The following is a 20,538-nucleotide window of genomic DNA, read 5'->3' on the forward strand; positions in this document are numbered from 1 at the left end:
AGGCTATTTTTCCCCTGTTGATTTTCTGCATAGACAATCAGTCCATTTCCATAAGTGGGTGTTGAAATCCCCTGTCAGTGTATTATTATCAGTGTGTTCCTGTATGTTTGTTGTTAATTGGTTTCCATATTTAGGTACTGCCATGTTGGCAGCATAAATATTTAGTTGTTTGATCCTGATAGAGTGTCTTTTTAATTATGAAATAATGTCCTTCTTCATCTCTTCTTACATTATTTGTTCTTTCTTTTTTGAGATTTAAATATTTTATTTATTTATTTTTGAGAGATAGAAAGAGAAGCAGAGGCAGAAACATAGGCAGAGGGAGAGAGAGGCTCCCCAAAGGGATGCCGATATGGGACTCGATCCTGGGATCCCAGGATCACACCCTGAGCCGAAGGCAGATGCTCAACCACTGAGCCACAAGGTGTCCCCCAGGGTTTGGTTTCAAATCTAGTTAGTCTGATATAAGTATGGGTTCTCCAGCTTTGTTTTCATATCCATTAGCGTGATAGATGATTTTCCATCCCCTGACTTTCAATCTCCCGGTTTCTATAGGTCTAACGTGAGCATCTAGTAGGCAGCATACTGATGGATCTTGTTCTTTTAATAACGATTTTATATTTGAGAGCATGAGAGAGAGAGAGAGAGAGAGGGAGAGGGGCAGAAAATTAGGCAGAGAGAGAAGCATGCTCCCCACTACTAGCACACTATGGGACTCAATCCCAGACTCCAGGATCACACCCGGAGTCAAAGGCAGAGGCTCAACACCTGAGCCACCCAGGCATCCCAGATCCTGTTTTTTAAGCCATCTGATACCCTGTATCTTTTGATTGGAGCATTTAGTCTATCAGCATTCAGAGTGATTATTGAAAGATATGAACTTACTGCCTTTGTGTTACTGGTAGAGTTGGTGTTTCCAGTGACTTTCTCTGGTCCTTTCTAGTCTTTGTTGCTTTTGGTCCCTTTTTTTCCCCCCACTAGAAGAGTCCCTCTTAAAATTCCTTATTGGATTGGTTAAGTGGTCATGAACTCCTTTATATTTTGCCTGTCTGGGAAATCTTTATATCTCCTTCTATCCTGAATGACACCCTTGCTGAGGAAAGAATTTATAAAAATTAGACTCTTATAAAAAGAAATTTAAAAACATAAAATAAATTTTTGGTGTTATGATTGAAGAAAATGGCATTTAGGAGGAAAACCAGAAGCTGAAAGGGAGGAGGACAGATTTCACCCTCCGTAGCCTTCACAGGGACCTGGTGTCCTTTCCTAGGAGGGCCCCCCCTCCATAGGATGCTTCCTGCTCCTCTGCGCTCCTCGTTGGAACCCAGCAGGCACATCTCCGTACCTCTGACACCTCTGTAGTCGTGGTTTATAACATCTTCCATGTATCCTTTTGGGGACCACAGCGTCGTGTATGGAATCATCTGGCTGCTGTTTGACAACATTGCGGGGATTCTGATTTTTGTTGGTTTTGGGGTGTGTGTGTGTCTATCACATGCAGCTATCACGTGCAGCTGTCGGATCCTCTTGCTGGGTCACCCAAACGCCAAAATGGTGGGCACAACATCATTTCTGGTGCTGGAGCTGGGCGGCTACTGGGGTCTCCTGGCCGACCCTGTGCTGGCTCATGCAATGACTTTCCACTGGAATGTCTGTTGAGATGGAAGTTCCGGCTTGACCACATTCCTAGGTCTTGCAGTGGGTCCTGCCAAGCACCATGTGCTTCTTTTCTCCCTGATGCCTCTCCAGCAGGGAACCAGACCTCAGGGCCGCTCTGGGGGGTGCTCCTGAGGAGGCGGGTGCACATGGAGGGGAGCCCTGGGGCTGCCTGTGTGTGGGAGTCGGGGTGGGGACGGGGATGGTGTTCCTCAGTCTCCTGTGCTGCCTGGCCTTCAGGCCGAGTCCCATCCTCACCAAGCTCCTACTCACTCGGGCAAGGAGGGTGCTCTCCACACGGTGGTGTGAGAGATCCAGCACCACAAGGTGTGCACGCTGAGTCCACCTGGTGCAGGTGGCCCAGGTGCATGAGGTGCAAGTGTGGGACCCAGGAAATTTAACAAAAATCTCCTACCCCTGAGCAAGCAGAGCAGGACTGATTCCATTTTGTGCTACACCCGCCACCTCCCCTATGATCCCCTCATCACCTGATTATGGCTTAAGGCGCTGCCCCACCCTAGTCAGATTGCTGGGCACACCCTAATCAGAAATCAGCTCATAACAGTGAACCCCGCTTTGTGCCCACCAAATCTGTGCGCCGATTCTGACCAAAGTAATAGACCAGCTCAAGTGGATACTATATGGTAAGGTGCAATTCAATCGACCACCTGCGTGTGAACTGACATGACTGTGCAAATTTCTGCATATCCCATGGTCCACTGGCCACTATAAAGCTGCTATGCCTCTTAGTCTCAGGGTCCAAGTCCCTGCTCCGCTGTGTCGGGTGCACTTGGACACAAGCTCCAGTTTGTAAAGAAAGCCTTGGGAGTTTGCATCGGTGTTGGCTCCTCAGTGGTTTTTCGGTTTCACAATCTTGGGCACAACACAAGGGACTACTGTCCTGACATCCCTTCTAGGGCCATTCTGACTGCCCTGCAGGCCCTCTCTGCCCCAGGCTCACAAGCAAGGGGATGTGGGGAGGGGAGGAAGTGCCCCGTACCTGGCCAGCCACGACCTCCTGGACAGAGGGAGCACAGACATCTGGGTCGCTTTGCACAGACCCTGGTGACCTGAGGCTTCTTGGCTGTCACTCTGTCCCAGGCCCTCCTGGCTTGTGGGGCACAGCCTGAGTCCCAGTAATTCTGTCAGGTCCTGAACCCGGCATCTGGCCACCTGTGGAAGGCATGTGGGGACGTCAGCTGGGTGTTCCTGGCGGCACCCCTGCAGGGGCTGGTGGGGCCTAGGTGGTACCCCCTTCTCCTCTCTGGGGGTCTTTCCATGCCCCGTGAACAGTGTTCTGGGAGATACAGAAGCGGGCTGGCTGTGCATTTTCAGACCACAACACTTTATTGACTTTCTACAGTAAACGGGCTCAGAGCCGAGGGTGCACACCTTCCCCTGGGGATGGAGACCTTTCTGTCCTTTAGGGAAGGGCAAGAATGACATGGGTTGGGGACGGATGCCGGAGTCCCCCACCTGGAAGCATGTGTGGACTCTGGGTGGGGGCGTGTGTCCTGAGGTTTCAGTCTGAGAGACGGTTCTGAGGACAGCAGAGCTGACCTGGACCTGCACCTCATGGGCTTATGTTCTGGGCCCCGCAGGGCAGCTGGACCCCGGCCTCGGGATCCCTGGGGCCCCAGCACCTGGAGGAGCCTGCCTCCTGGTGTGGGTGCGGGTGGGACCCACCATCCTACCCCAGGGCCCAGGAGTCAACATCCAGCTGTGAGAGGGCTCCCTCAGTCCGGGGACAGAATCCAGGGCTGGCCAGGGCCATGTGGGCTGGATCCCATTAGTCTTTGTGTTGGGCCTGGGTTGAGGGCTCAAATCACCCCAGCCCTCACAGAGCCCAGGGCCAGGCCAGCCCAGATCCCCATGGGTTAAGGGCTGGTGTCCTGTGCTGGGTGTGCTGCCCTAAATGAGGGACAGTGGGTGGAGGCAGGACACAGTGGGTCCTCTGCACCACTCACCTGCACCCACCCTGTTGGGGGCTCCCTGTCTTCCTCCTCCCTGCAACCCATGGGTACTCTATGGGACACCCGGGCTTCTGATGGGATCAGGGTATCCAGAGAACCCCAGGGAGGCTGAGCATGTCCCACAGGGGGCACCTGCACTGGGTCCTTGCTGGGGGTCAATGGTGTGGTGGTAGATGGTGTGGGGGCAGGGGTATGATGGTGGTGGAGAGTGGGGAATGGTGTAGGGGTGATGGTGTTGGGGTATGGTGTGAGTGGGAATTGTGTGGGGCTGCGTGGTTTTGACGGGGATGGAGTCTGTGCGTTGCCATTGGGGATGATGATGTAGGGGGATGGTGTGGGAGTGGTGAATGATGGGTATGTCGTGGGGGGCCTGTGGAAAAAGGGCATCTCCTTCCTCTAAGATGCACAAGGAGACATCTACAGTTCAAGGTGACTAGTCTGGGGTTTGCAGTGACACCTGCTCCTGGGGCACCGTGTGGTCAGTGCAGGGCCCTGGCTGGACTGGGGGCATTATCTGGGGGTCATTATACTATGTATGTTTTCAAATTGCAAATTGTCTCAAATGAAATGCATAGAATTTAGAAATATATAAAGCACCGAGAGTGGGTGTCACTCTGACCCGTCCGACCCTCATGGGATCAATGTGTGTCCTGCTCCAGCCGCGGCCATGCCGCCTGGCCCCCAGGTCCGGTTCCTGTCCCCCACGTCCCCACCACATCCCCTGCTTCTAAGGGGGCCATCCCTCTCCCCTTTGACGTTCAGCTCCCATGGCAACCCCTGGAGGCCCCATCCTAGTGGCCTCCTCATCCCTGAGGCACCGGGAGTGTGGGCACGGGAGTCATCCCCAGCATCCTACCATGGAACAGTGTGTTGTTGGCTGCTATTGCTCCCCCCGGCCTCAGAAACCCGTTTTCCCTACCCAGAAGGCCCTGGGCCTCCCTCGGGGCCCCGAAGCCCCCTGGCCCAGCAGCCTCACCCGACCCCCTAGCCATCCCAAAATACGGTGTGGCTGCCGAATGTCCTGTTGACGTCCAAGTCTACCTGGGTGATGTCCCTGGAGGAGACCAGGACCTCCTCCTTCATTTCCTGTGGGAAAACTTGGGAGGAGGAGCAGGCGTCAGGGACACACACCCCCACCTGTCTCGAGCTGCCGTGCTGGCCAGGGAGCCCTGGGGCCATCAAGGGAGTGTGTCCTGCCGAAACCTCCTTCCTTCCCCTGGGAGCCCAGGCATGGCGGGAGTTCCCACCATGCCCGTGGGACCTGTGTGAGGGCCTGTGCCCCGTTGTTGTGGGCGAGGAGGTGACTGAGTGTCAGCCTGGGTGGGAGGGGATAAGGGTTCAGCCCAGGTGGGAGGGGACATGGGGATGTTGTGCCCAAGATTGCGAATCCGAGAAACCACTATGGAGCTGACACTGATGCAAACCCACAAGTGTTGATTTCCAAACTCGAGCCTGCGTCCAAGTACACCCGACACAGCGGAGCAGGGACTTGGACCACGAGGTGGGTTTTTGCTTAGTTTTAAGGGCTTGTATCGGGGACCTCCAGAAGGGCTGGAGTAATTCCTCAAGTTCTGTTTGCATTTTGATATGCGGCCTTCAAGGGCATTGACCTCTGTTCCTATTATAATAGGCGCCTCCATCCCTTGGCGTGGGCTCAGTTCTTATTCTATTGTGGGGGTTTCTAGGACATGAAGCTGTAAACTTTTTTTTTTTTTTTTTTTTCCTGTAACTGAAGTAATGTAAATTTCATCTCTTCTTCACAGGGGCCTGGGATGGCTGGACGTGTTCGAACGCTAAACTTAAAGCGGAAAGGCCTTCATTTTCTCAGCCTCCTTGCGTCCCATCCCATCCTATCTAGCTCCTTTCCCCTTCCCCGGACCTCCTGAGAGAGCAATTGCAAATGACCTCAGCGTGGCAGCGTGTGTTGGACAGGACCAGGGATTTGGGATCAGGAAGACCTGGGTTGTGTGCACCCCGGCTATGCAGCGGGATTCGATGCTGCAGACTCTTATTCCCTAAGGCTATCTTGACAACTGTTAAGGAAATAAATGTTATACATTGCTAATTTTAATTGCACTTGCAATATGGTGTCTATTATACTAAAAGTATTTTTATCTGATTTTTGCTATTTATTATCCGTTCCTGCTTTTGAGGTTAGGGAGGCATTATACGTGTGCATAAGTGTTTTTATTTCCTTCTGATCTAAAATTTTTACTTTGTTTCCATCAAAGGAACTCTTTAAGAATAAGGCAACAGTTAATTAAACTATTCTTAAAATGTCTTCACACTTGGAGCCTGATTCATTTAAGTCAATTTTCAAAATAAATCTTATTTATTAGGAAAAAAACAAAGATTTATAGGGAAATTGAGAAGATAGTACAGAGCATTCGGATGCACTTGCACTCAATTTCTCCAATTATTGATATCTTATATTAGTACGGTACAAATGTTAGCTAATGAATCAATATTAAAATAGTCACATTAACCAAAGACCATACTTTATTCAGATTTCCTTAGTTTTTGCTAAGTTACCATCCCTCATATCACATTCCATTTGTCCTCCTGTTTTCTTAGGCTGCTCTGGATTGTGACAGTCTTTCAGCCTTTCCTTGTTTTTGTTGCACTGGAACACTTTGAGAAGTAGAGTATTTTGTAAAATTTCCCTCAGTTGGGACATGTCTGTTGTTTATCTCATGATTGAATTGTTTTTGTGGATTTTATGCAGAGATATACTGCCATTTTTATTATATCATATAAAGGATAGATACTATCCACATGATTTATCAGTCTTGGTATCGATCTGATCATCTTGCTGAGGTAGTGTTTGTCATCTTTCTCCATAGTTAAGTGATTCTTTTTATTATTATTAATTATTGTTATTATCATCATCATATTATTTTGTTTTTCATAATATATTTTGTAGAAGGAAGTTACTATGTGTATTCCACACGTAAGAGTGGGAAGCTATGCTCATCAACATGAGAGTGGAATGTCTGCACAAATTGTTTGAAATTCTTCTACAAGGGAGATTTCTCTTCCTTGTGGGTTTCTTTTTTTTGTTTCTTTTTCAAAGATGTTATTTATTTATTTGAGAGAGAGAAGAGAGAAAAAGCATGAGTGAGAGAAGCAGAGAGGGAGAAGCAGGTTCCCTGCTGAAAACGGAGCCTTCCTTGCGACCTGGATCATGATCTGACTTAAGGTAGAAGCTTAACTGACTGAGCCACCCCGGTGACACTCTTTCTTTCTTTCTTTTTTTTTAAATAATAAACTTATTTTTTATTGGTGTTCAGTTTGCCAAATCAGAATAACACCCAGTGCTCATCCCGTCTAGTGACCCCTCAGTGCCCGTCACCCATTCACCCTCAACCCTGCCCTCCTCCCCTCAATCACCACTAGTTCATTTCCAAGAGTTAGGAGTCTTTATGTTCTGCCTCCCTTTCTGATATTTCCCACACATTTCTACTCCCTTCCCTTATATTCCCTTTAAGTATTACCTATATTCTCCAAATGAATGAGAACATACAATGTTTGTCCTTCTCCGATTGTCCTACTTCAATCAGCATAATACCTTCCAGTTCCATCCACCTTGAAGCAAATGGTGGGTATTTGTTGTTTCTAATGGCTGAGTAAGGCCCACCTTTTCTCTCTCTTCATCTTCTGAGTCTCCTATGAAATGAATGTTATTGTTTTAATAAGTGGCTGACTTCCCTACGTCTGCCTCTGTGGTCCATAACCTTTCTTGTTTTGAAGGCTTCCAGTTGGGACTGCATCTCAGTTATAGCATTTTTAACGTTGGACTGACTTGATTTTAGCTCTTTTATTTCTACAGTAAGGGATTCTCTAGTTTGCTTCTGTGCTCTTTTTCCAGCCCAGCTGTTATCTTTATAATCATTGTTTTAAACTGTAGTTAGACATAATATATGTTTATTGATGAACTTCCTGGCTGTGAGTACTACCTCATGTTATTTTATGGAGGAGAATTTCTCCATCTCATTATTTTTTCCAGAAAAGAAAGAAGGAAGAAAAAGAAAAACCAAGAAAAACAATAACAACTGCCCTCCAAAAAAAACCACCAGATTATTTTGGCCTGCTTGTTAAAAGATTCTAAATCCCAAAATATGAAACACAATTAAACTGCCATAAAAGTAAAAATAAGAAACATATAAGGTACATACATAAAATTAAAATAAGGCAATTAATAAAAAAGAATCAAAGAAGATAATTAAAAATAGAGCACAAAGACAAAGGAATCTAGACCCTACTTTCCAGGCAGAGCTGAAGCTTTGCAGCCTCTGTGGTCTGGCAACTTGGGGGCAGCGAATGGTCTGTGTGGGGTCTGGGGATGGGCCTTGGCGCTGATTGTCAGGTGCACATCTGCCTGGGAGTTGCACCTGTGGGGGTCAGAGTCGGGGTGGGCGTCAGCGCCTATGGGCTCCAGCGGGCGGCACTGTGCTGCTCCCTGATTCCTGGCCCTGATGGGCGGGATGCGGGTGGGACGCTGGGTCCTCTGGCTCTGGGGCTGAGCATCCCACCCCCCAGTCTGCTGGGGCCTCCACAAGAACCCCGAAACCCCCGGGTCTCCGCGGCTTCTCTCAGAACCCTGCGTTCACTCTACCTGCGTCCGAGCTTCTTTTGGTTTTCTTTTTTTATCTCAGACTGTTGTGCCCAAGATTGTGAATCTGAGAAATCACCGAGAAGCCAACACCAATGCAAACACATGAGGGTTTATTTACAAGCTCGAGCTTGTGTCCAAGTATACCCAACACAGTGGAGTGGGGACTTGGACCCCGAGGTGGGTTTCAGCTTATTTTTAAGAGTTGGTCTCGGGGAACTCCCGAAGGGCTGGAGTAATTCCTCAAGTTCTGTTTACATTTTGATATGGGGCCTTCAAGGGCATTGAGATCTGTTCTAATAGGGGCTTCCTGCCCTTGGACTGGGCTCAGTTTTTATTCTATTGTGGGGCTTGCTGTGTCCTGACAGTGAGCATTCAGGAAGGAAATGATGGATGTGACTCCCTTCTCAGGTGCATCACAGAGAATAAATAAGGAGACTGAACAAAAAGAGCACAAGACATTGGGGGCTTCGTCCATATCAGAAGGGACTCCTCAGAACCACAGGGTAAGTGAATGGGTAGAATGAATGGTAGGGTCAGGGGAGGTGAGGCAGTTGGTTGTTAGGCTTAGGTTAGATGTTAGGTGTTTGTGATTAACCTTATGGTTACGGATTAGAGGTTAGGGTGAGGGATAAGGGTAAGGATAAGTGGTTAGGAGTTAGGATGGGGGTTAGGGATTAGGGAATGAGGTTAGGGTTAGTGACAGTATTTAGAGTTAGGGTTAGGGTTATGCTTTAGGGTTTAGGGCAGGAGGTTTGGAGGTGGGGTTAGGGTTATGGTTACAGTTAGGGTTGGGCTTAGGTTTGCAGTTAGGGTGAGGTATTAAGGTGTGAGTTAGGGTTAGGGGTAAGGGTTAGGGGTTAGGGTAAAATTTAGGGCTAGGTTTAGGGTTAGTGCGAGGGTTAGGTTTAGGATAGGGGTTAGGGCTAGGGATAGGATTAGTATTTAGTTAGGGTTTAGGGTCAGGTCAGGGTCAGGGTCAGGGTACGGTTTTGGAAAAGGGTAAGAGACAGGTTTAGGGAGTGGTTTAGGAGTTAGTTTTAGGGTACAGGTTAGAGTACCATTTGGGGTATGAGATAGGATTAGTATTAGAGGGTTAGGGTTAGGGTACAGGTTAAGGTTAGGAATAGGATTTGAGTACATTAAGTTAAGGTTAGGGTTAGAGGTTAGGGTTAGATTTAAGGTAGGGATCAGGGTTAAGGGTTTAGAATAGGTTTAGGATATAGGGTGAGGGTTGGCATGAAGGTTCCGTGAATGTGTTTTGGTCTTGGGGTTTGTGTTTGGTTTTTGATTAGTGATGGGTCTTGTTTAAGGGTTAGGTTAACATTAGGATTAAGTGTAGGGTTAGGCTTATGTCTGTGTATGGTTAGAGTTTGGGTCTTGGCATGTGCCTGCACTGGGACTCCTAGCATCTTGGGCAGTTTAGTTTTATGCACTCTATTTAGGTTTTGGGTTCAAAGATAGCCTGACTCCACCAAGTCAGTGGCCTCCCCAGAGAATCAAAATCCTGGCTTCTGCTGGGGTGAGAATAGACATGGCAGGTTTCTCCCGAGCTGAGCTAAGGAGGAGATTTGTGGCTCTAAAGACTCTTTATTTGGATTTTCAGTTGCCTTTCTGATTTTATCTCTTGTGTGCACATGTTTTCTCTATACTACCAATTATTATTTTAAAGTTTTACTTGAATTCCTCTTTGTAAACACAGTATGATATAGTTTCAGGTTTACCAAATAGTGGTTAGACCCTTGGATACAACGCCTGGTACTAGTCACAGGTGCCCTCCACTATCCCCTTCCCCTGATTCACCATCCTCCCCACCTTCCCCTGGTATTGATTAGTTTATTCCCTGTTGTTAAGAGTGTGTATCTTGGTTTGCTTCTCTCATGCCTCCTCCGCCCCTTTGCCAGTTTGTTTGGTTTCTTAAAATTCACATGTGAATGCAATTGTATGGTATTTGGTATCTGTCTTTCTCTGACTGAGTTCATTTAGCATAAATCCTTTCCACTCCTTCCACGTTACCATAAATGGATTCATTTCATGCCTTCTGATGACCGAGTGATGTTGCAGTGTGTATATTTACCACATCTTTCTGCCCATTCATCACTCGATGGACATCTGGGCTGTATCCACAGTCTGGCTGTTGTTGATAACGCTGCTACAAATAGTGGGCTGCGTGTCCTTCCTCGAGTCTACTAAAGTACTTCTCTATCCTCGGGGTAAATACCTAGCTGTGAAATTTTGGAATCGTAGGGTAGCTCTATTTTTAACTTCTTTTTAAAAATTTTTTTAATGATAGTCACAGAGAGAGAGGCAGAGACACAGGCAGAGGGAGAAGCAGGCTTCATGCCCTGGATCCCAAAGTGGGATTCGATCTCGGGTCTCCAGGATCGCACCCTGGGCCAAAGACAGGTACCAAACCACTGCACCACCCAGGGATCCAATTTTTTGACTTCTCAAGGACCCTCCACACTGTTTTCCACAGTGGCTAAATCTGTTCGCATGCCCACCAGGAATGTAAGGAGGCTACCCTTTCTCCAAAGCCTCACCAACACCTGTTGTTCCTTGTGTTGTTACTTTTAGCCATTATGAAGGCTCTCCGGTGACATATCATTGTGGTTTTGGTTTGCATTTCCCTGATGATGGGTGACGCTTTGTGTCTTTCCATGAGTCTGGTGGCCATCTGGCTGTCTTGTCAGAGACAAAGTCCATTCATTTTTCTGCCCATCTCTAGTTGCATAATTTGTTTTTAGGATCTTGAGATTTATATTTCCTTTATGTGTTTTGCATACTAACTCTTTAGTGGATGTGTTGTTTACCAATATCTCCTTTCATTTTGTATGTTGCCTTTTAGCTTTGGTTGTTTCCTTCACTTTGCAGAAGCTTTTCATTTTGATGAAGTCCCAATAGCATTTTTGCTTTTGTTCCCTCACCTCAGTGGCATATCTAGAAAGAAAAATCAGTGGCCAATGTCAAAGACGTTGCTGCCTATCTTTTCTTCTTTGATTGGTTTCAGGTCTCACATTTAGGTCTTTCATCCATTTTGAATTTATTTTTTATATATATGGTGTAAGAAAGTGGTCCAGTTTGATTTTTCTGCATGTGGCTGCCTGGTTTTCCCAACACCATTTATTCTTATCCTGGGGTCAGGGTTAGGGTTTGTTGAAGAGATTGTCTTTCTGCCATTGGATATTCCTTCCTGCCTTGTTATCCTTTATGGGTCATAGATACAGGTTTGTATCTTGTTTTGGCTTTCCATTCTGTTCTATTGATCTAAGCGTCTCCTGTTGGGAGAACCCTGATTGCTGATTCAATTTCTTTGCTGGTTATCTGTCTGTTCAAATTTATTATTTCTTCATTTTTCATTTTTGCTATGTTGCTAGGAATTGATCTATTTCTTCCAGGTTCTAGGTTGCTGGCATATAATTTTTCATCATATTCTCTTATAATCGTTTGTATTTCTCTAGTGTTGGTTGTTATTTCTCTTTTCTCAGATGTGATTTTATTTGGGTCCTTTCTCAACTTTTTATCTTTTTTCTTTTTTAAATATTTTATTTATGTATTCATGAGAGACACAGAGATGCAGAGGTATAGGCAGAGGGAAAATGAGGCTCCATTCGGGGAGCCTGATGTGGGACTTGAACCCCCAGGACCCCGGGATCATGATGTGAGCCAAACACATGCTCAACCACTGAGGCACCCAGGTACCTTGCTGATTAAATTCCTTTGCTAGTAATGGGTCTGTTCACATTTTCTATTTCTTCCTATTTCAGTTTTGCTCATTTGCACATTTCTAGGGATTTGTCCATTTCTTCCAGGTCTCCCAGTTTGTTAGCGTATAATCTTTCATAGTATCCCTTTATAATTGTCTTATTTTTCTGGTGTTGATTGTGATCTCTCTTCTCTCATTTGTGATTTTATTTATTTAGGTCTTTTCCCTTTTCTCGTTGATAAGGCTGGCTGGGGCTTGATCCATTTTATTACTTTTTTTAAAGAACTAGCTCTTAGTTCTGTTATTCCATTCTACTGTTTTGTTGTTTCTGTATTGTTTATTTCTGCTCTGATCTTAATTTTTTCCCTTCTTTTGTAGGCTTTAGTCTTTGTTTGCTATTCCTTTTTCAGCTCCTTTAGTTGTAGGGTTAGGTTGTGTATTGGAGACTTCTTGTTTCTTGAGGTAGGCCTGTATTGCTATGTACTTCCCTTTTAGGACTGCCTTTGGTACATCCCAGAGGTTTGGAGAAACATGTTTTCATTTACATTTGTTTTAAATTACCTCTTTAATTTTCTGGTTGCTCCATTCATTGTCTAGTAGGATGATCATAAACTCCACGTATTTTTGGTATGTCCAATTTTTTTCTTACTGTCGACTTCCAGTTTCATAGCGCCTTGGTCTGAAAATGTACAGGGTATGAAATCAACATTCTTGTACCTGTTGTACCTGTTGAGGGCTGATTTGTGGGCCCTGATATGATCTCTTCTGAAGAATGTCCCATATGCAATTGAAAAGAATGTTTATTTTCCTTTTGGATCTAATATTCTAACTATATCTGTTGAGTCCCTGTTGTCCAGTGTGTCAAGGCCATTGTTCCCTTGTTGATTTTCTGCATAGACAATCGGTCCATGCCATAAGTAGGTGTTGGAATCCTCTGTCAGTGTATTATTATCAGTGATTTCCTGTACGTTTGTTGTTAATCGGTTTCTATATTTAGGTACTCATGTTGGAAGCATAAATAGTTAGTTGTTTGATCTTTATAGTCTTTTTAATTATGAAATAATGTTCTTCATCTCTTCTTACAATATTTGTTGTTTCTTTTTGAGATTTAAATATATTATTTATTTATTTTTGAGAGATACACAGAGAAGCAGAGGCAGAAACATAGGCAGAGGGAGAGGCAGGCTCCCCAAAGGGAGGGTGATGTGGGACTCGATCCTGGGATCCCAGGATCACGCCCTGAGCCGATGGCAGATGCTCAACCACTGAGCCACCAGGTGTCCCCCAGGGTTTCGTTTCAAATCTCGTTTGTCTGATATAAGTATGGGTCCTCCAGCTTTCTTTTGATATCCATTAGCGTGGTAGATGATTTTCCCTCCCCTGACTATCAATCTGCTGGTGTCTATAGGTTTCAGGTGAGCATCTTGTAGGCAGCATACAGATGGATCTTGTCTTTTTAATAACGATTTTATTTATCAGAGAGAGAGAGAGAGAGAGACTGAAAATTAGGGAGAGAGAGAAGCAGACTCCCCACGAGGAGCCCAATATGGGACTCGATCCCAGAATCCAGGATCACAGCCTGAGTCAAAGGCTGATGCTCAACCCCTTGAACCACCCCGGTATCCCGGATCCTGTGTTTTAAGCCACTCTGATACCCTATATCTTTTGATTGGAACATTTAGTCTATCAGCATTCAGAGTGATTATTCACAGATATGAACTTTGTTCCTTTGTGTTACCAGAAGAGTTGGTGTTTCTGGTGACGTTCTCTGGTCCTTTCTAGTCTTTATTGCTTTTGGTCTCTTTTTTTCCCCCACTAGAAGAGTCCCTCTTAATCCCTTACTGGACTGGTTAAGTGGTCATGAAATCCTTGATATGTTGACTGTCCAGAAAATCTTTCTCTCTCCTTCTCTCCTGAATGACACCCTTGCTGAAGCAAGAATTCATACAAATTGGACTCCAATAAAAAGGAATTTAAAAACATAAAATAAATTTTTGGTCTTATGATTGAGGAAAATGGCATTTAAGAGGAAAACCAGAAGCTAAGAGAGAGGAGGACAGATTTCACCATCCGTAGCCATCACAGGGACATGGTGTCCTTTCCATGAAGCGGCCTCCCCTCCGTAGGATTCTTCCTGCACCTCTGTGCTCCTTGTTGGAAACCAGCAAGCACATCTCTGTGTCTCTAGCACCTCTGCAGTCATGGTTTATTGCATCTTCCATGTATCCTACTGGGGACAACAGCGTCATGTATGTAACCATCTGGCTCCTGTTAGACAACATTGGGGAGGATTCCGACTTCTGTTGGTTTTGGGGTATGTGTGTGTCTATCACATGTAGCTATCACGTGCAGCTATCTGATCCTCTGGGTGGGTCACCCAAATGCTGAAATGGTTGGCACAACATCATTTCTGGTGCTGGTGCTAGGCGGGTAGCTAGGCTCTCCTGGCAGACCCAGGGCTCCCTCGTGCAGTGACTTTCCACTGGAGGGTCAACTGAGTTGGAAGGTCTGGCTTGGCCATATTCCCATGTGCGGCAGTGGGTCCTCCCATGCGCTGGCTGCTTATCTTCTCCCTGATGCCTCTCCATCAGGGAGCCAGACCTTGTGGCCGCCCTGCCCATGGGGGGGAGCCCTGGGGCTGCCTGTGTTTGGGAGTCTGGGTGGGGACTGGGCTGGGGTTCCTCGGTCCCCTGTGCTGCTTGGCCTTCAGGATGAGCCCCATACTCACCCAGCCCCTACTCACTAGGGTGAGTAGGGTTCCCTCCACACCCTGGTGTGAGAGATCTAGCACCACAAGTTGTGCACGCCGAGTACACCTTGTGAGGGTGGCCCACGTGCGTGAGCTGCAGTGTGGGACCCAGGATATTTAACAAAAATCCCTTACCCCTGGACAAGCGGAGCAGGACTGATTCCATTTTGTGCTCCACCTGTCATCTCCCTTATGACCCCACATGACTTGCTTATGGCTTAAAGTGCTGCCCCACCCGACTCAAGCCGCTGGGCACACCCTAATTCGAAAATGGCTCATAACAATGTAACCCTGCTTTGTGCCCCACAAAACTGCGTGCCAATTCTGACTAAAGTAATAGGCCAGTTCAAGTCGATACTATAGGGTAAAGTGTAATTCAATCGGCCACCTGCGTGTGGACCAACATGACTACGCATCTTTCAGCATTCCCATGGGCCACTGGCTCCTATAAAGCTGCTACGCCTCTTAGTCTCGGTGTCCAAGTCCCTACTCCTCTGTGTCCGGTGCACTTGGACCCAAGCTCCACTTGTAAAGAAACCCTCGGGAGATTGCATCGGTGTGGGCTCCTTGGTGGTTTCTCGGATTTGCCATTTGGGCACAACACAAGGCCCTGTTGTCCGGACATCCCTTCCAGGGCCACACTACCGCCCCACAGGCCCTCTGTGCCCCAGGCACACAGGCACAGGGGTTCGGGGAGGGGAGGAAGTGCCCCAGAACCCGGCGAGCCCCGGCCCCCTGGACAGAGGGAGTACAGACCTCCCAGGTCACTTTCCACAGACCCTGGTGACCTGAGGCTCCCTGGCTGTCACTCTGTCCCAGCCCCTCCTGGCCTGCGGGGCACTGGCTGAGTCCCAGTAAAGTCTGTGGGGCCTGACTCTGGTGTCTGGCCGCCCCTGGAATGCACGTGGGGATGTCAGCTGGGTGTGCCTGGCAGCGCCACTGCAGGGGCTGTTTGGGGCGTGGATGTACCCCCTCCTCCTCTCTCGGGGTCTCTCCTCACCCTCTGCACAGAGTTCTGGGAGACACAGAAAGGGGCTGTCTGTGCATTTTCGCACCACAACACTCTGTTGACTTTCTTCAGCAAACAGACTCAGAGCCGAGGGTGCGCACCTTCCCCTGGGGAGGGAGACCATTCTGTCCTTTAGGGGAGGGCAAGAATCACATGTGGGGCGGGGTCTGGTGCTGGAGTCCCCCACCTCGGAACATGTTTGGACTCCGGGTGGGGACGTGTCCTGAGGTTTCAGCCTGAGAGATGGTTCTTAGGTCAGCAGAGCTGACCTGGACTTGCAGGTCATGAGCTCCTGCGCTGGGTCCCCGCAGGGCAGCTGGACCCCGGACTTGGGCCCCCTGGGGCAAGAACCTGGTGGAGCCTGTCTCCTGGTGTTGGTGTGGGTGGGGCCCACCAGCTTACCCCTCCTCTCCCCAACCTAGGGTGTCCCAGAGTGCCCAGGTCTGCCCTAGTTCAGCGACCTAGGCACGTGTTGGGCACACCCAGGGCCCAAGAGGCCACATCCAGCTGTGGGAGGACTCTCTCAGCCTGGGGCCAGAATCTAGGGCTGGCCAGGGTCATTGGGGGGCTGGATCCCGTTAGTCTTTGTGTTGGGCCTGGGGGGGCTCAATCCCCGCAGCCCCCACAGAGTCCGGGGCCAGGCCAGCCCATGTCCCTCTGGGTGAGGAGCTGGTGTCCTATGCAGGGTGTGCCGCCCTCCAGGAGTGACAGTGGGTGGAGGCAGGGCACAGTGGGTCTTCTGCACCACTCACCTGCAACCACCCTGTCAGGGGCTCTCTGCCTTCCCTCCTTCATGCCACCCCTGGGTACTCTATGGGAAACCTGGTCTTCTGATGGGAGCAGTGTGTCCAAAGATCCCTGATGAGGCTGAGTATGTCCCACAAGGGGCAGCTGCACTGGGTCCTTGCTGAGGGCAGATGGTGTGGGGGTGGATGTTGTGGGGGCAGGGGCATGATGGTGGTGGCATGTGGGGTATGGTGTAGGGGGGATGGTGTGGGTGTGGTGTGGGTGGGGATTGTGTGGGGCTGTGTGGGTGTGAGGGGGATGGTATAGGTGGGATGCCATTGGGGATGATGAAGCGGATGGTGTGGGGGTGGGGAATGAGGGGGGATAGCGTGGGGGGCCTGCCGACACAGGGCATCCACATTCTCTCAGATGCACACGGATATGTCTACAGATAAAGGCGACCTCAGTCTGGGGTTTGCTGTGACACCTGCCCCTGGGGCCCCGTGTGGTCAGTGAAGGGCGCTGGCTGGACTGGAGGCATTATCTGGGGATCATCATACTATGTATGTTTACAAATTGCAAATTGTCTCAAATTAAATGCATAGAATTTAAATATATATAAAACACCAAGTGTGGGTGTCTCCCTGACCCGTCTGACCCTCATCGGATCGATGTGTGTCCTGCTCCAGCCACTGCCATGCCGCCTGGCCCACAGGTCCGGTTACTGCCCTCCACGGGCCCCACCGCAGCCCCCTGCTTTTCAAGGGGCCGTCCCTCAACCCTTTGGGGTTCAGCTCCCATGGAAACCCCTAGTGGCGCCAACGTAGTGACCTCCTCATCCCCGAAGCCCCGGGGGTTGGGGCACGGTTGTCATCCCCGGCACCCTACCATAGAGTGGTGTGTTGCTGGAAGCTGTTGCTTCCCCCGGCCTCTTAAGCCCTGTGTTCCTTACTGTGAATCCTCTGGGACTCCCCTGGGGCCCTGAAGCCCCCTGACTCAGCAGCCACACCCCACACCCTAGCAATCCCAAAACATGATTTGGCTGCCGAACGTCCTGTTGATGTCCAGGTCTATCTGCATGATGTCCCTGGAGGAGACGATGCCTCCTCCTTCATTTCCTGCAGGAAAACCAGGGAGGAGGAGCTGGCATCAGGGACACAGACCACGTCCTGTCCCCAGCTGCCATCCTGGGCAGCGAGCCCTGGGGCCACCATGGGAATGTGTCCTACCGAAAACTCCTTTCTTCTCCTGGGAGGCCGGGGACAGCCAGAGTGCCGACCGTGACCGTGGGACCTCTGTGAGGGCTTGTGCCAAGCTGCTGTCGGCGGGAGGAGACTGAGGGTCAGCCTGGGTTGGAGGGGACAGGGGAGCAGCCCAGGTGGAGAGGGGACATGGTGGTCTTGTGCCCAGATTCTAAATCGGAGAAACAACTAAGGAGCCGACACCGATGCAAACACACAAGGGTTGATTTACAAACTCGAGCTTGGGTCCAAGTATACCCCACATAGTGGAGCAAGGACTTGGACCCCGAGGTGGGTTTTAGCTTAGTTTTAAGGGCTGGTCTCAGGGTCCTCTAGAAGGGCTGGAGGAATTCCTCAAGTTCTGTTTACATTTTGATATGAGACCTTCAAGGGCATTGAGCTTTGTTCTCATTCTAATATGGGGCTTTCTGGGACCTTAGGCTGTAACGTGTTTTTTTCTTTTTTTCCTGTAACTGAAGAAATGTAAATTTTAGCTCTTATTCACAGGGTCCTCGGATGGCAGTTCTTGTGCTAACTGTGAACTTAAAGTGGAACGGCCTCAATTTTCTCAGCCTCCCCACAGACAAGTGACTGAATTTTAAAACTCCAAATTTTAGGGGCTGCCCTGGTGGAGGCCTGTGCTCTTCCTGCCTGGGAGGGTGTCCTCGCACTCCTGGCCTTTGCTGGTCTGTCCCAGGAATGGGGCCCTGTGACTGCACAGGGGTTTGCAGCTTATGGCCACACAGGGAAGACAGCTGGCCCGAGTACCGCTGCTCTCAGCCGGGTTCCTGCTCCTGTGCCTGGGAACAGTTGGCGCCACTGTCCTTGGGACCCTTGGGATCCTGAGCCTGCCCTGTTGCTCCAGGGACTTCCCCCTACTTCTCTACCTGAACACCTTAAGGCTGGTGTGTCCCCCACTCTTAGGAGACTTCTGAAAGTTCAGATTTTGTGCACTGCTGTTTATAATATTGTGCGTAGACCCTTCAGTTGGCTCTCTGCCCTTGTAGGATCCGGGGCTGTGTCTCCCCAAGATCAACTGATTGATTGTTTTTAAGATTTTATTTTTCTGTAATCTCTACAGCCAACATGGGGCTAGAACTTGCTACCCCAAGAACAAGAGTCCCATGTTCTTACGAACAACTCCAAGCCAGTCAGGCTCTCTTTGATTGATTGATACATGTTAATTGAGGCAGGGGTCTTGCATGTGTCAGGGCAGAAACTGAGCCCACGCTTTGAGGTGTGGTGGAGTCATTTGGACCTGATCAATGTGAAAGAAACCATGGATTCCCTGGGAGCCCAGGGAGCAGGGCCCACACACGTGAATAGTTGATAATTTCCTTTACTGTAGTAGTTATTTTACTGACTATTTATTTAAAGTGCTATTCAATGGTAAATGTCAATCTAGGATTGGGATACAGTGAGAACGTTCTAGGATTCGGAGGTAACTAAAGCTTCCCGTCCAGGACTTAATGTTCCAGTTCAATGCAGAGATAGGCAAGGAAGCAAAGAGTTATGAAACATGGCACTGGGGTGCCTGGCTGGCCTGGTTGGGGGATCTTGATCTCAGGTTTGTGAGTTTGAACTCCATGTTGGGTATAGAGAGGACATGAAACGAAAATATTTAACAAATAATAAATGGATGAACAAATAAAGCATGACATCAAAGGTAAGTGTTTGCTTATGTCTCACCTGCGAACTATTCTTGATCGCCCCACTTGTCCTACTTGGCCCAGATGACGTCCTCCACAAGGGATAGTACTGCCCCAGTGAAAGTGGGCATCTTTCATTGTAAGACCTGTGGTTCCCCTCGTTCTGCAGGGAGAGAAGTGCCATGAAGCCACAAGTTCGGGGGATCAGCATACACCTAGGCAATGACCATTTCTGAACCCGGTATCCAGAGCTCAGCCTCCTTTTAGGACGCGATGTCATAACGAAGCCTCTTTGGTCATTGTCTTAGATGCAGGGTGGAGGCTAATCTAGAATTAGGAAGAACAAAAGAGGAGGAAAACCCGAAGCTGAAAGAGAGGAGGACAGATTTCACCATCTGTAGCCTACACAGGGACCTGGTGTCCTTTCCTAGAAGGGACACCCCCTCCGTAGGATGCTTCCTGCCTCTCTGTGCTCCTTTTTGAAACCCAGCAGGCACATCTCCGTGCCTGCAGTACCTCTGTAGTCATGGTTTATAGCGTCTACCATGTATCCTATTGGGGACCACAGCATCGTGTATGTAACTATCCGGCTGCTGTTTGACAACATTGGGGGGATTCCGACTTTTGTGGGTTTTTGGTTGTGTGTGTGTCTATCACATTCAGATATCACGTGCAGCTATCTGATCCTCTGGCTGGGTCACCCAAATGCCGAAATGGTTGGCACAACATCATTTCTGGTGCTGGTGCTGGGCAGATAGCTGGGCTCTCCTTGCCGACTCGGGGCTCGCTCCTGCAGTAACTTTCCACTGGAGGGTCAGCTGAGCTGGAAGGTCCGACTCGGCCAAATTCCCATGTCCACCAGGGGGTCCCGCTGAGCGCAGGCTGTTTCTCTTCTCCCTGATGCCTCTCCAGCAGGGAGCCAGACCTCAGCGCCACCCTAAGGGGAGATCCTGAGGAGCTGGCTGCCCATGGCGGGGAGCCCTGTTGCTGTCTGTGTATGGGAGTCGAGTTGGGGTCTGGGCTGTGGTTCTCGGTCCCCTGTGCTGCCTGGCCTTCTGGCGAGCCCCATGCTCACCCAGCCCCTACTCACTAGGGCTCACCAGCCCTCCACACGCTGGTGTGAGAGATCCAGCACCACAAGGTGTGCAGGCTGAGTCCACCTGGTGAGGGTGGCCCAGGTTCGTGAGCTGCAAGTGTGGGACCCAGGAAAGTTAACA

General features: G+C 48.9%; 1 pseudogene; it reads right to left on the bottom strand.

Annotated features, from left to right (window-relative positions):
- The window catches only part of LOC140636087 (chitotriosidase-1-like), a 195,275-nt pseudogene extending 175,426 nt beyond the window's left edge, over positions 1–19,849 (bottom strand).
- Between the last annotated feature and the right edge of the window lie 689 nt (positions 19,850–20,538).

Source organism: Canis lupus, chromosome 6 (genome assembly GCF_048164855.1).
Source record: "Canis lupus baileyi chromosome 6, mCanLup2.hap1, whole genome shotgun sequence".
NCBI lineage: Eukaryota > Metazoa > Chordata > Mammalia > Carnivora > Canidae > Canis > Canis lupus.